This window comes from Pelodiscus sinensis, chromosome 19, assembly GCF_052426305.1.
Source record: "Pelodiscus sinensis isolate ZL-2025 chromosome 19, ASM5242630v1, whole genome shotgun sequence".
Lineage (NCBI taxonomy): Eukaryota > Metazoa > Chordata > Testudines > Trionychidae > Pelodiscus > Pelodiscus sinensis.
The window spans coordinates 34,557,754-34,573,530 of NC_143070.1; the positions used below are offsets into that span (position 1 = coordinate 34,557,754).

The window sequence follows — 15,777 nt, forward strand, 5'->3', positions numbered from 1 at the left end:
GCCGCCTTCCGACCGGCGCGCGGAGGGAGAAATGTGGGGAACGTTCCCATCTGTGTCGGAAGCGATCGGACGTGGCGTTTGGACGCTGCCGCCTTCCGACCGGCGCGCGGAGGGAGAAATGTGGGGAACGTTCCCATCTGTGTCGGAAGCGATCGGACGTGGCGTTTGGACGCTGCCGCCTTCCGACCGGCGCGCGGAGGGAGAAATGTGGGGAACGTTCCCATCTGTGTCGGAAGCGATCGGACGTGGCGTTTGGACGCTGCCGCCTTCCGACCGGCGCGCGGAGGGAGAAATGTGGGGAACGTTCCCATCTGTGTCGGAAGCGATGGGACGTGGCGTTTGGACGCTGCCGCCTTCCGACCGGCGCGCAGAGGGAGAAATGTGGGGAACGTTCCCATCTGTGTCGGAAGCGATCGGACGTGGCGTTTGGACGCTGCCGCCTTCCGACCGGCGCGCGGAGGGAGAAATGTGGGGAACGTTCCCATCTGTGTCGGAAGCGATGGGACGTGGCGTTTGGACGCTGCCGCCTTCCGACCGGCGCGCGGAGGGAGAAATGTGGGGAACGTTCCCATCTGTGTCGGAAGCGATGGGACGTGGCGTTTGGACGCTGCCACCTTCCGACTGGCGCGCGGAGGGAGAAATGTGGGGAACGTTCCCATCTGTGTCGGAAGCGATGGGACGTGGCGTTTGGACGCTGCCGCCTTCCGACCGGCGCGCGGAGGGAGAAATGTGGGGAACGTTCCCATCTGTGTCGGAAGCGATCGGACGTGGCGTTTGGACGCTGCCGCCTTCCGACCGGCGCGCGGAGGGAGAAATGTGGGGAACGTTCCCATCTGTGTCGGAAGCGATGGGACGTGGCGTTTGGACGCTGCCACCTTCCGACCGGCACGCGGAGGGAGAAATGTGGGGAACGTTCCCATCTGTGTCGGAAGCGATCGGACGTGGCGTTTGGACGCTGCCGCCTTCCGACCGGCGCGCGGAGGGAGAAATGTGGGGAACGTTCCCATCTGTGTCGGAAGCGATGGGACGTGGCGTTTGGACGCTGCCGCCTTCCGACCGGCGCGCGGAGGGAGAAATGTGGGGAACGTTCCCATCTGTGTCGGAAGCGATCGGACGTGGCGTTTGGACGCTGCCGCCTTCCGACCGGTGCGCGGAGGGAGAAATGTGGGGAACGTTCCCATCTGTGTCGGAAGCGATCGGACGTGGCATTTGGACGCTGCCGCCTTCCGATCGGCGCGCGGAGGGAGAAATGTGGGGAACGTTCCCATCTGTGTCGGAAGCGATCGGACGTGGCGTTTGGACGCTGCCGCCTTCCGATCGGCGCGCGGAGGGAGAAATGTGGGGAACGTTCCCATCTGTGTCGGAAGCGATCGGACGTGGCATTTGGACGCTGCCGCCTTCCGACCGGCGCGCGGAGGGAGAAATGTGGGGAACGTTCCCATCTGTGTCGGAAGCGATCGGACGTGGCGTTTGGACGCTGCCGCCTTCCGACCGGTGCGCGGAGGGAGAAATGTGGGGAACGTTCCCATCTGTGTCGGAAGCGATCGGACGTGGCATTTGGACGCTGCCGCCTTCCGATCGGCGCGCGGAGGGAGAAATGTGGGGAACGTTCCCATCTGTGTCGGAAGCGATCGGACGTGGCGTTTGGACGCTGCCGCCTTCCGATCGGCGCGCGGAGGGAGAAATGTGGGGAACGTTCCCATCTGTGTCGGAAGCGATGGGACGTGGCGTTTGGACGTTGCTGCCTTCCGACCGGCGCGCAGAGGGAGAAATGTGGGGAACGTTCCCATCTGTGTCGGAAGCGATCGGATGTGGCGTTTGGACGTTGCTGCCTTCCGACCGGCGCGCAGAGGGAGAAATGTGGGGAACGTTCCCATCTGTGTCGGAAGCGATCGGATGTGGCGTTTGGACGTTGCTGCCTTCCGACCGGCGCGCGGAGGGAGAAATGTGGGGAACGTTCCCATCTGTGTCGGAAGCGATGGGACGTGGCGTTTGGACGCTGCCGCCTTCCGACCAGCACGCGGAGGGAGAAATGTGGGGAACGTTCCCATCTGTGTCGGAAGCGATCGGATGTGGCGTTTGGACGTTGCCGCCTTCCAACCGGCGCGCGGAGGGAGAAATGTGGGGAACGTTCCCATCTGTGTCGGAAGCGATCGGATGTGGCGTTTGGACGTTGCTGCCTTCCGACCGGCGCGCGGAGGGAGAAATGTGGGGAACGTTCCCATCTGTGTCGGAAGCGATCGGACGTGGCGTTTGGACGCTGCCGCCTTCCGACTGGCGCGCGGAGGGAGAAATGCGCGCGCGAGTGTACGCTCAGCCAGCGGGTTTATTGACACGCTCTGTGAGTCCTATGAACTTATAATAAATGTGTCCGTAACAAAGCGTGTAAGCGAGCCGTCTCCATTTCCTCCAGCATCGTCCCACGCGCCACATGTTCGGGTCCGGTCTATCCCCTAGGGCCGCGTCTCCACTGGGAAGGTTTGGCAACGGAAGTGTTGTGCACACGCAGAAGTCGCCCCACGTGAAAACCGGTCAATCCGGGTTTTCTGCCTCCCGCGGCTGACGTTTTGCTCGGAGAAGGGGTTCTGTCAGGCAAATATTTCCGCAAAGAACGACCCGCTGCGCTTGATTCGGTGGGGCGTGTCAGCCAGGCGGCGGGATCAAGCATTTGGGGAAAGAAAACATCCTACCGCTTAGCTCAGGGGTCTCCAACGTTTTGAAGCATGGGATCACGTTTTGAATTTAAATGCAATTGTCAAAGTCAGACGGGACTCACAGATTTGTCAGACCGCTCTGTTTATTAGCAAAGCCGCTCTGCTAAATGCACCCAGAAAATGTGAGTACCCCGCAAGGTTCAAACCCCTTGATTTATACAGTCACAAGAAAGTCAAAATTAACAGGATTAAAAGAGGGGCAAAACTTCACATGATTAGTGTGAGGCTAATCAAGTATCTTCATTCCCACATCAGCACCCAGCAATCTCCTGTCCATATCTCCCTGGTTATCTCAATTGCTTTCTCCCTAACACCTAGGCTGTGTCTAGACTGGCAAGTTTTTCCGCAAAATCATCTGATTTTGCGGAAAAACTTGCCAGCTGTCTACACTGGCCACTTGAATTTCCGTAAGAACACGGACGATCTCCTGTAAAATCATCAGTGCTTTTCCGGAAATACTATGCTGCTCCCGTTCGGGCAAAAGTCTTTTTCCGAAAGAGTTTTGCACAAAAGGGCCGGTGTAGACAGCTCAGATTTGTTTTCCGCAAAAAAAGCCCCGATGGTGAAAATAGCGATCGGGGCTTTTTTGCGGAAAAGCACCCTGCCAATCTAGACGTGATGCAATTATTACAGCACATTTCATCTTTCTCTTACAGTAGGATTCTTTCTACTTTCACATAATCCAGGATCGACCTCAAACCGAAACGCCCTTGCTCCGCCTCCTTCCCGCCCCTTCTCCAAGGCCCCGCCCCTGCTCGCTCTAGCTCCGCCTCCTTCCCGCCCCTTCTCCAAGGCCCCACCCCTGCTCGCTCTAGCTCCGCCTCCTTCCCGCCCCTTCTCCAAGGCCCCGCCCCTGCTCGCTCTAGCTCCGCCTCCTTCCCGCCCCTTCTCCAAGGCCCCGCCCCTGCTCGCTCTATCTTCCCATCCTGCCGCACTTTTATCAAGCCGGGGGCAGAAGACGAGGGTGCCAAGGAGGGCTAAAGGATTTGGAGTGTGAGAGCGGCTCTGAGCTGAGCCTGGGGCAGGGAGTGGAGGTGCAGGAAGGGGGTTCAGGGAGCTGGCTCCGGGAGGGAGTTTGGGTGCAGGGTGACTCAGGGTTTGGGGTGCAGGAGGGGTTCAGGACCAGGGCTGGGGTTCAGAATGTGGGCTCCAGCTGGGCACCACTTACTACAGGTGGCTTCCGGGTGGTGGTGCAGGGGACGAAGGTCGATTTACCCCTACTCTGGCCCTGCCCCACTCCCAAAAGCAGCCAGCAAACTCTCTCCATCCCTGTCCCCCCTCTGTGGAGTAAGGGGCACCCTTCTGACATCAGCACCCCCTCCTCTTCTTCCTGTGCCCTGCACAACAAGCAAGGGGCGGTGCTGTGTGCCTAGCACTCACCCCGATGCCAGGAGAAAACCCCTACAGACACTTGTCAAAGAGGCCGTTATCTCTTGACATTTTTCCATCTGCGTGCGGAATAATTTTTTGTATGTGCACCGAGGCCGGTGCGAATGTGCACCACCCACAGAAACCCAGCCTGGCTAAGCCAGTGGGCAGCACTGAACACTCTCCTGGGGGGGCTGCCCGAGCGCTCAGCATACGGGGAACGCCGGCTGTTGGAGTCAGTCCGGGCCTGCCCCAGAAGTAGACTCAGAAAGTCCCGGTATCCGTAGCCTGGGAGATAACTTACACCTCTCCTTGCTCGCCGGGGGACTGGATTTTAGTGTGTGTGTGTGTGGGAGGGGGGGATTTCCAAAGGTCTCTGGGAATCGGACGGGGGGGGCAGAGATGAAATCTGATTGGATCTGCTTTCGAGATTTACAGAGTGCTTCTCGGGGACACGTGGAGGTTAGGGGCTCTACGGGGCAGCCGAAACCGAGCCCGGCCAGTCTGCAGACAGTCAGCCTCTTCAGCGGTTCCCAAACTTTTCGGCCCCTTTTTGATTTTTGAAAACCCCTCCTGCCCCCCCAAAAATAGCAAAATTTGTTGAGCAAAAAAAAGGGAACAAAGTTTGATGGGTGGGGGGGCTGGGTCGCCTCATGCCCCCCCCTGGAATTTCTTCAGGCTCCGCCCCCTACTTTGGGAATCCATGTTCTAGAGCAATAGTCCCCAAAACCCCAAAGTAGAGCGAGACCCAGCAGGCTGCCCCCCGCCCCAGGAGAGGAGGACAGCTCCCTGGAGTGCGACAGCCCCCAAACTGGGGGGGGGGGGGGGACACTGCCCTGAAGGGGGTGCAGAGAAACGTCAGCGGGGGGGGGGGAGTAGCCGCAACCCCAATTCCCAAGTTCAGTCCTGCTGCCCTTCTGGCGCCCGATTGTGTCACCCAGGAGTCGGGGGGTCGGACAAAAAGGTAAATCTCAAAAGTGGATCCAATAAGATTTCATTCCCCCCCCCCCCGCCGATTCCCAAAGACCTTTCGAAATCTGCCGCCCCTCCCCCCCCCACACTCATATCCAGCCCCCTTGCGAGTGAGGTGTGGGGTAAATTATTTCTAGGGCTATGATTCTCTCACGGCTCCTGGGACTTTCCAGGACTTCTTCTGGGGCAGGGCTGGACTGACTCCAACAGCCGGCGTTCCCCGTACACTGAGCGCTCGGGCGGCCCCCCCAGGAGAGCGTCCAGTGCTGCCCAGTGGCTTAGCCGAGCGCCCACCGCCAGGCTGGGTTTCTGAGGGTGGTGCACATTCACACCGGCCTTGGTGCACTGAAAAAAATTATTCCGCACGTGGATGGAAAAATGCTGCACGTGAATGGAAAATATTAGAGGGAAGATTGGGGCCTTGCTCCTGCTGATTAAGCCCCTCCCCACCCCGGGGAGCCAAGCCCCGCCCCCCAACCCCACCCTGAGCGGGCAGCACCTGGCTCCAGGAGCACAGGAGGGCTTGTGGCACAGCTGAAGCCCAGGAGACTGGGGGAGCCGTGCTGAAGGGGCGTAGTGCAGGAGGGCAGAGCATGGGGGGGGGGCACACCTCCTGCTTCTGATACCCGCTGCTCACGCCGGTACCGTGCGCTGGAGCGCCGTGCGGCTGAATTGCAGTGCTGGCCCGGTGCGGAGGGTTTTCCAGGGGCCCGTGTGTCCCCACCCCCTCTCTGTGGTACAGCTATCCCTGCCCTCGTGGCCTCCCCGTAGAGCGTAACACAGCCCCCCCCCCCTCCATCTATGCGATGGAAACCAGTCCCATTCCAGGCTCACTTTTTGCAGAAAAGCGTCCGTGGCCAATCTAGACGTGGCTTTTGCACAAAAAAGCCCCGATCACCATTTTCACCATCGGGGCTTTTATGCGCAAAACAAATCTGAGCTGTCTACACTGGCCCTTTTGCGCAAAAATGTTTCGGAAGAAGACTTTTGCCCGAACGGGAGCAGTATAGTATTCCCGCAAAAAGCACGGATTTCTTACAGTAGGAAGTCAGTGCTTTTGCGGAAATTCAAGCGGCCAGTGTAGACAGCTGGCAAGTTTTTCCGGAAAAGCGGCTGATTTTTTGTCTAGACACAGCCAAGATCATAGAATCATAGAATCCTAGGACTGGAAGGGACCTCGAGAGGTCATCGAGTCCAGCCCCCCGCCCTCAAGGCAGGACCAAGCTCCGTCTACACCATCCCTGACAGATGTCTATCTAACCTGCTCTTAAATATCTCCAGAGAGGGAGATTCCACCACCTCCCTTGGCAATTTATTCCAATATTTGACCACCCTGACAGTTAGGAAGTTTTTCCTAATGTCCAATCTAAACCTCCCCTGCTGCACTTTAAGCCCATTACTCCTTGTCCTGTCCTCAGAAACCAAGAGGAACAAGTTTTCTCCTTCCTCCTTGTGACACCCTTTTAGATATTTGAAAACCGCTCTCATGTCCCCCCTTAATCTTCTTCTTTCCAAACTAAACAAGCCCAGTTCATGAAGCCTGGCTTCATAGGTCATGTTCTCTAGACCTTTAATCATTCTTGTCGCTCTTCTCTGTACCCTTTCCAATTTCTCCACCTCTTTCTTGAAATGTGGCGCCCAGAACTGGACACAGTACTCCAGCTGAGGCCTAACTAGTGCAGAGTAGAGCGGCAGAATGACTTCACGAGTTTTGCTTACAACACACCTGTTGATACAACCTAGAATCATATTTGCTTTTTTTGCAACAGCATCACACTGATGGTTTATTAGATTATGTGCTTTCCTGGGCTAGGCCCACTTCCCCAGCTCTGATGCTGGAAGCGAATGGGCACAGCTCTCCATACCAAAGTCTCTGTGTTTGCTGCTCTCTTCCGCTTACAAAGCTGGCCGACGGTTCGGAGAATGGATGCGTGGCCCAAAAAAACATAAGAACTTAACTAATAAGTGAAAGTTCTTCTTCACGCAGCGCACAGTCAACCTGTGGAACTCCTCGCTGGAGGAGGCTGTGAAGGCTAGGACTAGAACAGAGTTTAAAGAGAAGCTAGATAAATTCGTGGAGGTTAGGTCCATAAAAGGCTATTAGCCAGGGGATAAAATGGTGTCCTTGGCCTCTGTTTGTCAGAGGCTGGAGAGGGATGGCAGGAGACAAATCGCTTGATCATTGTCTTTGGTCCACCCTCTCTGGGGCACCTGGTGCTGGCCACTGTCGGCAGACAGGCTACTGGGCTAGATGGACCTTTGGTCTGACCCAGTACGACCGTTCTTATGTTAGGCCACCCTTTTAGATACCAAAAATCCACGTCGGCACCCTGTTCGCTAGCTTGGAAATGGTAACTTTTTTTCTTTTTTTGCAGAAAAATGCTGCTTGTCGTGTCCGAAAACACGATATTTTCCCCCCCTGCTTCTCGGCACCCCCTCCCGCTCAGCAACACTTGCACAATCGGTTGCACAGGACTACAAACCAGGGGGAGGGGAAGCACTATTTCAGCTCCCCTTCCTCTCCCCTACTTTTCACAGCAGCTTTTCCAGGGAGGGAGGTCAGGAAAGGGGGGGGGGGTTTGAGGACCGTGAGCAGAGGGGCCTGGGAGGGAGGCTGGACTCATTTACAGCAGGGGCAGGGAAAAAAAAAAAAGCAACTCGCCCAACGTGGGGCTCGAACCCACGACCCTGAGATTAAGAGTCTCATGCTCTACCGACTGAGCTAGCCGGGCAGGCCGGTTAGAGGCTTGCTAGAGGCGGATCCGAGCTAGCGCGCTGCAGGGTTTTTCATGCGGGGGATTTCTTGCACGGCGGAGTTTTCTGGTTTCTCGGCTGCAAAATACGCCCCAGGCACAAGGATCTCACTAGCATCACCCTGGGAGGAAGGAATGGCTGGGGGGGGGGGGGTTAGCCCTGTGCCTCTTGGCAGTTTGCTGGAGAAGCCTTGACAGGTGCATTGCCTCTGGGCTGCAGGGCGCCTTTCACACTTGTCTAGTGCAGGGGAAAGCATGGTGAAAGCACAAGGAGTCCTAGTGCAGGGGAAAGCTTGGTGAAAACACATGGAGTCCTAGTGCAGGGGAAAGCATGGTGAAAACACATGGAGTCCTAGTGCAGGGGAAAGCATGGTGAAAACACATGGAGTCCTAGTGCAGGGGAAAGCTTGGTGAAAACACATGGAGTCCTAGTGTAGGGGAAAGCATGGTGAAAGCACATGGAGTCCTACTGCAGGGGAAAGCTTGGTGAAAACACATGGAGTCCTAGTGCAGGGGAAAGCTTGGTGAAAGCACACGGAGTTCTAGTGCAGGGGAAAGCATGGTGAAAGCACAAGGAGTCCTAGTGCAGGGGAAAGCTTGGTGAAAACACATGGAGTCCTAGTGCAGGGGTAGGCTTGGTGAAAGCACACGGAGTTCTAGTGCAGGGGAAAGCATGGTGAAAGCACAAGGAGTCCTAGTGCAGGGGAAAGCTTGGTGAAAACACATGGAGTCCTAGTGCAGGGGAAAGCTTGGTGAAAGCACATGGAGTCCTAGTGCAGGAGGAATATGGTGGGGAAATAATGGTGAAAGAACATCGATCCTAGTGGAAGAGAAATAATAGTGAAAACTCACGGATTCCCAGTGTAAGAGACATCATGGTGGAAAACGATGGCTACTAGTACAGGGAACAAATGGTGAAAATCCATGGATTACAGAGCAGGAGAAACACTGGTGAAAACACACGGATCCCAGTGCAGGGGAAGTCATGGTGAAAACACAAGGATCCAAAAGGAAGAAGACGTTATGGTAAAAACACATGGATTCCCAATGCAGGAGAAATCATGGTGGAAAACCATGGCTCCTAGTATAGGAATGAATGGTGAAAACCCATTGATTACAGAGCAGGAAAAATAACGGTGAAAATCCATGGATTCCAGGGCAGGGGAAATAATGGTGAAAACACATGGATTCCTAGTGAGGGAGAAATATGGTGGGGAAATAATGGTGAAAGCACACATGGATCCTAGTGTGTAGGAATCGTGATGAAAATCCTGGATCCTAGTGGAGGGGAAATAATAGTGAAAACACTGATCCTAGTGCAGGGGAAATCATGATGGAAAACAATAGCTCCCAGTATAGGGAAATAATGGTGAAAACCCATGGATCACAAAGCAATTGTGAAAACACACTGATCCTAGTGCATCAGAAATTATGGTGTAAAGCCATGGATCCTAGTGCAGGAGAAATAATAGTGAAACCACATTGATTCTAGTGTAGGGGAAATAATGGAGAAAACCTATGGATCACAGAGCAGGGGGAATAATAGTGAAAACACGGAGATCCTAGTGTTGGGGAAATAATGGTGAAAAGACGTGGATCCCAGTGCAGAGGAAGTGATCACTAAAAAAAATCACTTCATAATAATCCACGTGACACTGACGCAATTCTGGGGGGGGGGGATAGGGAGGGAAGAACAAGCCATTTTTTTTCTAAAGTCTAAGAAACGAGACAATTTTTTGAGAGGAGGAGGGAAAAAAAACTGAGCAGCTGTTTCTGCCCGGTTTCGAACCGGGGACCTTTCGCGTGTGAGGCGAACGTGATAACCACTACACTACAGAAACCGACTGGCTTTTTGCTCCTTGCAAAAGGCTCACAGCCACTGAAAGGGAAGCCCTAGCGCTCCCCTGTTGCTTTCCTGCTTTTTGGAGGGAGGGGGTGGAACAGGCTCCCCTAGGGGAATGCAGAAATTTCCCACACACTCATGGGTGGCAAACTTGCAGATGCACGTGTCCGGCACAAGCGTGTGCCCCAGGAAGCAGACTCCATTCCGGCCAGGCGGCTGGTGCAAGGCCCTGGTGTCGCACAAGCGTCGGGCCCAGCACTGGTGAAAACCTCTGGGCTCCCGCTAGTCTGGCACGCCCCAGGCGTGTGAGACGCCTGAAGCCCTCCGCAGCCAGGCCGTTCGCTTCTGGGCCTGCCTGTGGCAGCGTGGGGACAAAGCCTTTCGTGAAAACACACCTGCTTTTCGTTACGAAATCTGGCCCGCTAGTTTGGCCGGAGTATTGCCAGGTGTCCGGTTTTGAACCAAACAGTCCAGTATTTGAGCGTTCTGTCCGGGAAACAAACTGAGAAAATATCAAGGAGCAAATAGAAATGTCCGGGATTTTCTAAATCAGAAAGCTGGTATTTTTGTTGACACCATTTGGCCACCCTACCAGAGCTGTCCCTTGGTGTAGGCCGCCGTTTTCAAACCCAGGCTGCCTCGATTTCTCTCTCCCCACCCAGTCTGTGCCCGAATAACCCAGCAAGATTGAACAAACACATCCAGTTGCCTGAAAGTTCAGGGACAGACGTCACGGTGTAGGCTAGGAACAGAATCGAGGCTCCAGGTACTACGCGTGCAAACGCCTGGCCAAAGAAAAATGCGCACAGGGCAAGTCTGGCAAACTCCAGCGTCCAGAGACACGTAACCAAGCCCTGCTCTAGAAGTAACAAAAATACCGGATGCGCTTGACATGACACCACAATCGACGTTCCATCTGATTTAGAAAATACCAAACAGGCCTATTTGCTTAATTTGTTTCCCAAACAGAAACCTCAAATACTGGACTGTCTGGTTCAAAACCGGACACCTGGCCACCCGATACTCTGTGGGGCTGTTTTTAAATACTACAAAAGACATCACACGACCAGCGTGGCCGGGTTTGAAACTAGATATGCAGTTTCAACTCGGAATGGCGGAAGATTAAGAACTGAATTTATTTGGGGTATCAGCTTCATGGCTATACAGAGAGGGGCATATTAAAGGAAAGGGGAAAGTCTATTCAAAGTCATCCTCTTGGGTTTAAACAAGGGGTTTTGTGGAGCTGCGCGGCGCAGGAAAACCGCTGCTGTGCGGAATAAAACTCTTTCCCCACGTAGATTGTTTTTAATCGGCCTAAATACTGTACACATCCGTGGCTTTGACAAAGTAACGCGTTCGTTCGTCCAGGACGTAACTGCCCAGGTTTTCTAGCTCCGGTTTAGCGTCTGCTAAACGAAAAGCAGTTTCAAGAATCCAATCCGCCCCTCGTAGTTTATTTCCCACAAAGTTGCGGTGAATCTGAAGAAACGTCAATCGCACCAGTGGTGCGTTCCAGAGGATAAAACGCAGTTCAAATTCCACAGGCCTTCAAGGTTGTTTTCAGTGCGTTCACGTCTTGCTTTCCACGAGTTTGTGGCTAGCCAATTTCATTCTGAATTTGTTATTGAGTCAGATGCTCTGGTCCTGAAACCATTCATCAGACAGGGGGGCTGCCTTGCACTTTCATTAAAAACACTTTCCATTGTTTCTCAACCTTTTTTTAATAAAGTGTAAAGCCATGGATCCTAGTGCAGGGGAAATAATAGTGAAACCACGTTGATCCTAGTGTAGAGGAAATAACGGAGAAAAACCATGGATCACAGAGCAGGGGAAATAATACTGAAAAGTACCCCCCTTTTAAAAAAATTGAAGTACCCCCAGTCCCTACAGTTTTCAGACACGCACCATTTTTTTCTACCCTTGCAACACATTTATTTAAACAACTTCATCGTCACCAGGCGGGCAATGACCTTTTTGGGTGTCAGAAGTACAAAAGTCATAAAGTGCTGTCAAACTTCAAACCACAAATTCAAGTTTTCTCCAAATGTCAGTGGTGTTGACTTCTCTTGAGTACCCCGAAGGGCACTTGTACCGCTGCTGGAGAAACACAGGGCTAGTTAATGCCCTCAAAAACCAGATTCGAAATAGGTTAAAAACCCAACTTGAGCCTCCTTTTCAGATCTTCAGCAAACACAAGATACACTCAATAAATAGTTATAAAACTCAGAGCACGGAAAAGTCACTGCAATGCACCTCCCGATAAACCAAAGGGTCTTTTTTCTCTGAACCTTGTATATTCTTTTATCCTTATCTGCTTCTTTTAACTCTCTGATCTTTAGGTGCTTATAGATTACTAGTTCTGCTTTTATTTGGTTTTCCCTTTGGCTACGTCTAAACTGGAAGCCTTTTTCTAAAGAGGCTTTTTTGAAGGATACTTTCAAAAAAGCCTCTTTCGAAAAAAAGCGTCTAGACTACAATCAGTGATCTGGTAGCATTTCATAGACGAACCATCCACATGTTTTGTTAGTCTATTCTATAAAGTGCTACCAGACCATTTGTGGGGTTTTTTTTTTTTTTAGACGACCGTTGGTACTATTGAAAAAGCAAGCCGCTTTTTCGAAAGAGAGCACCCGGGCTGTCTGCATGCTCTCTTTCGAAAAAGCCCGGTTTGCATTACCTCTAGAGCCTTTTTTTCGAAAGAGCACTTTCAAAAAAGGCGTTCTTCCTCATAGAATGAGATTTTCTGCGGTCGAAAACACCGCCGGGTTCTTTCGATTGACTTTCGAAAGAACGCGGCAGCAGTCTAGACGCAGGTAAAGATTTTTCGAGAAAAGGCCACTTTTTTCGAAAAATCCCTGTACTCTAGACACGTAGATATTTTCATACCTTCTGCTCCTTGTTCCTCCCCCCCCCCTTTTTTTTCCTCCTTCCCCCCTCTCGCTTCTCCCCTATTTATTTTGGGTCTGCCCACCCTAAACTCAAAGCTCTGGTCATCTGAAGAAGAGGGCTGTGCCCAGGATAGCTCATGATCCCATCTCCATGTTACGTTAGTCTATAAAGTGCTACCAGACCTTTTGGTGTTTTTGAAGTTTATCTTGTATCCAATGTTAGGCTGAAGTCAGCCCTGGAGCAAATCTAGCCAAGTTGTGAGAGCCATTGTGTCAAGCATATGTATTATGAATGATTATTGTTGTTCATTAATACTGACTGTCATGTTACAATTGCAATTACTATTAATCAATATCATGCTGGAAACAAATGGTTGTAAATCCAATTAAGAATAATAAACTGCTAAACTTTTGCTAGGTCCTGGTGTTTGAAATGTACATCCTGGCATGTCTGAGAAAAGCACAGGAAAAAAAAAGAATTAACACCAACAACATTCCTCCCTTTTTTGCCCCCATGGTGCTGGGTAGGAAAACCACATGGACTCACTTTCGCTGCTGGACTTTTGGCTTGTGATTCAAATGCTCCATCAGTTCTTGGCCTGTCTCCAGACCAATCCCCTTTAAAAATCAGCCCAGTTCCCTGAGTTGCTGAGGAAATGCAGCTGGTCTGGGTTTAGCAGACAGGCAGACAGACCAGCTCAGAACTTGGCTTTGGAGTGGGGGGGGGGAAACATGAGCCCTCCTTGACTTAGCTGCCTTTACAAGACCAGCCAGACCCTGGAAACAGACACAACTTTACAGCCAGGGAGGAAAAAAGAGTTTAAAATAAAAAACTTGGGGTAAAAATTTTCAGCCGCCCAACGTGGGGCTCGAACCCACGACCCTGAGATTAAGAGTCTCATGCTCTACCGACTGAGCTAGCCGGGCTGTTGATGCAATTTCACCTAAAATAGGCCTGTCTCCTTTTCCAGTCTGGGCTTTGCCAACTGTCCAGCCCTATATTGTACTGACCCCAGACTTGCTTCCTACCCAGAAACTTCCATCCCCGGGGGAAAAGTCTGGCCTGGGATCTGTAGGAAACCCCTTGTTCCTCGCCTCTGTCTCCCCAGGGGGATACCACCAGCGCCCGGGCTAAGAGTGGCCGGTTAAAATCAGCCCCCCTCTTTCCTCCCCCTCTCCGCCGGCTGCCTCCCAGAGAGGTTGTCGAAACTGCTTCAAAATGGGCCCTTCCATTTTCCCCCCATTGGCGCGTGGAATAAATTTTGTGCGGTGCGCCGAGGCCGGTGGCAATGTGCACCACCAGCAGACCGCGGGCGCTCTGCTCATCCGTTGGGCGGCATTTGGAGCTCTCCAGGGTGGCCATGTGTCCGGTTTTGGCCCCCGACAGTCCAGTATTTGCAACTTCTGTCCAGTAAAACAAACAGAAAATACCGGACATGTAAAATGTCGGGTATTTTCTGTTTTTCGGGGACAGAAGGCCGCTTGGGACAGTCTTCCCCTCTGCCTCTGGTGGGCATGGGGAAAGCGAGATGATATAAAGGCGCCGTAACTGTTTTGTGAGGTTGTTGTTAAGTTTTTTTTTTTTTTCTCAACAACTTTGGTCCTCGTGGCCTTTTTTTGGGGGGGGGTTTTTTTGCTCACCCAATGTTTTTCCCGCAAACGTACCTGGGCCGAGGGCTCAGCGTCCAGGGAAGGCCGGCTGGCGAGGGCTCCCAGCAGTGAGGGAACCACCTGGGATGGAAGGAATACGTCCGCCCCCGTGAAAAGGGGTTAAACACGGCCCCTCGTGCCCTGGCTTTTTATGGATCTCAGCCTCCAGTGCCTCCAAGGATCCCACATGGTTCATTCAGCATGGCTGGACCTCAGAGTTGTTTCGGGGAGTTTTTTCCGGACACCTCCAAGTTAGGCCTTGCGGGGCGGCCCTCCCGGGACAGCCCTGCCTGCACCAGGCCTTCGACTACAGGAACCGAGGGGCCTCGCGAGCAGAGGACTGGAGAGCCTCGTGCTAGAAATTGGGGTGGGCCCCGCCGCACTTAAAAACGCCTCGCTCCCGCGGCGAGCCGCAAAAGCGCCGCCGTGCGCTCTTACCGTGCCGTGGGCCGGCTGTTCCCTCGCGGTCGCACGCTGCTCCGGGAAATCCACGGCTCCGGGCGGGTGGGACGGGCGCGTCCGGGGACACTAGGCGGGGCGGGGCGCTAGGCGTGTCGTGGGGACAGGCTTCCCGGGCGCCGCGCCGAGCAGCCGGTGGTCAAACTCGGGGCCGGTCCCCGGAAGATCTCTGTGCACCCCTAACGGGCGCACTCTTACCTACCCACCGCTGCTTCCCCCAGGGGGTCTCCTCCCGGCTCGCCACCCCCGGCTCCAGGCAGGCTCCACAAATGCCTCTTCAGCAGGGCCCCCTCCCTTCCGCAATTTTTTCTTTCGGTGTGGAATAAATTTTGTGCAGTGCACCAAGGCGCATGCCAATGTGCACCACCCCCGAGGCACTGCTGGCTGGGGGGGGCTCCAGCTCTCTCCTGGGTGGCCACTCCCCCCCACACACACCCTCCCTCCGCAACGTGCCCCCCCTCAGCACCTCCCACCCCACTGGGGGCGGGGCTTAGGGCGGCCCCGCCCCCACAAACGTAGGCCCCGCCCCTTTGGAACTTATGGGTGAGAAAGAGGCCAGAGCCAGAGCGCCCCTACCCCACCGGGGGCGGGGCTTAGGGGCGGCCCCGCCCCCTCGAGCTTCATCGGCCCCGCCCCCTTGGAACTTAGGGGCGAGAAGGAGGCGGAGCCAGAGCGCGTCCCCCCCCTCAGCACCTCCCACCCCACTGGGGGCGGAGCTTAGGAGCGGTCCCGCCCCCTCCAGAAGTAGGCCCCGCCCCCTGGGACCCTAGGGGCGAGAGGGAGGCCGGGCGTGTGACGTCACACGGGGAGGCGGGGCGGATCCGAGCCGGAGCGCCGCGCGCAGAACCTCCCAACGGGCGGGGGGAAAAGAATGGAGCGTGGGGCCGGCAGTTCCGGTCACATGACGCGCTGTCCTCCTCCTTCTCCCCCCTCCCTGCCGGAGAGCGGCGGAACGCCCGCCGGGGGGAGGGGCCACTTCCGGTCACATGCCCCGCCGCGCGCCCGTGGCGGAGCGGTAAAAAGGTCCCGCCGCCACTTCCGGCGGAAACGGAAATAAGGCTCCTGCTGCTTCTTCTTCCCCCCTCCCTCCCCCCCGCCGCCCGCTTGCCTTGACAGCCACCATAGAGCGC

The 15,777-nt window shown here is 54.4% G+C and overlaps 1 long non-coding RNA gene and 3 other non-coding genes across 4 annotated transcripts; all 4 read right to left on the reverse strand.

Annotated features, from left to right (window-relative positions):
* Positions 1-7,713: 7,713 nt before the first annotated feature.
* On the reverse strand, positions 7,714-7,786 carry TRNAK-CUU (transfer RNA lysine (anticodon CUU)). The gene has a single exon. It is a non-coding gene; the product is annotated as a tRNA-Lys (tRNA).
* Positions 7,787-9,575: 1,789 nt separating this feature from the next.
* On the reverse strand, positions 9,576-9,648 carry TRNAV-CAC (transfer RNA valine (anticodon CAC)). The gene has a single exon. It is a non-coding gene; the product is annotated as a tRNA-Val (tRNA).
* A 1,123-nt stretch (positions 9,649-10,771) lies between these two features.
* Positions 10,772-15,684, reverse strand: LOC142823187 (uncharacterized). The gene is made up of 3 exons (XR_012898484.2): positions 14,627-15,684; positions 14,204-14,269; positions 10,772-11,432 (listed from the first exon to the last, which is right to left on the reverse strand). It is a non-coding gene; the product is annotated as an uncharacterized LOC142823187 (long non-coding RNA).
* TRNAK-CUU (transfer RNA lysine (anticodon CUU)) lies at positions 13,393-13,465 on the reverse strand. The gene has a single exon. It is a non-coding gene; the product is annotated as a tRNA-Lys (tRNA).
* Positions 15,685-15,777: the final 93 nt, after the last annotated feature.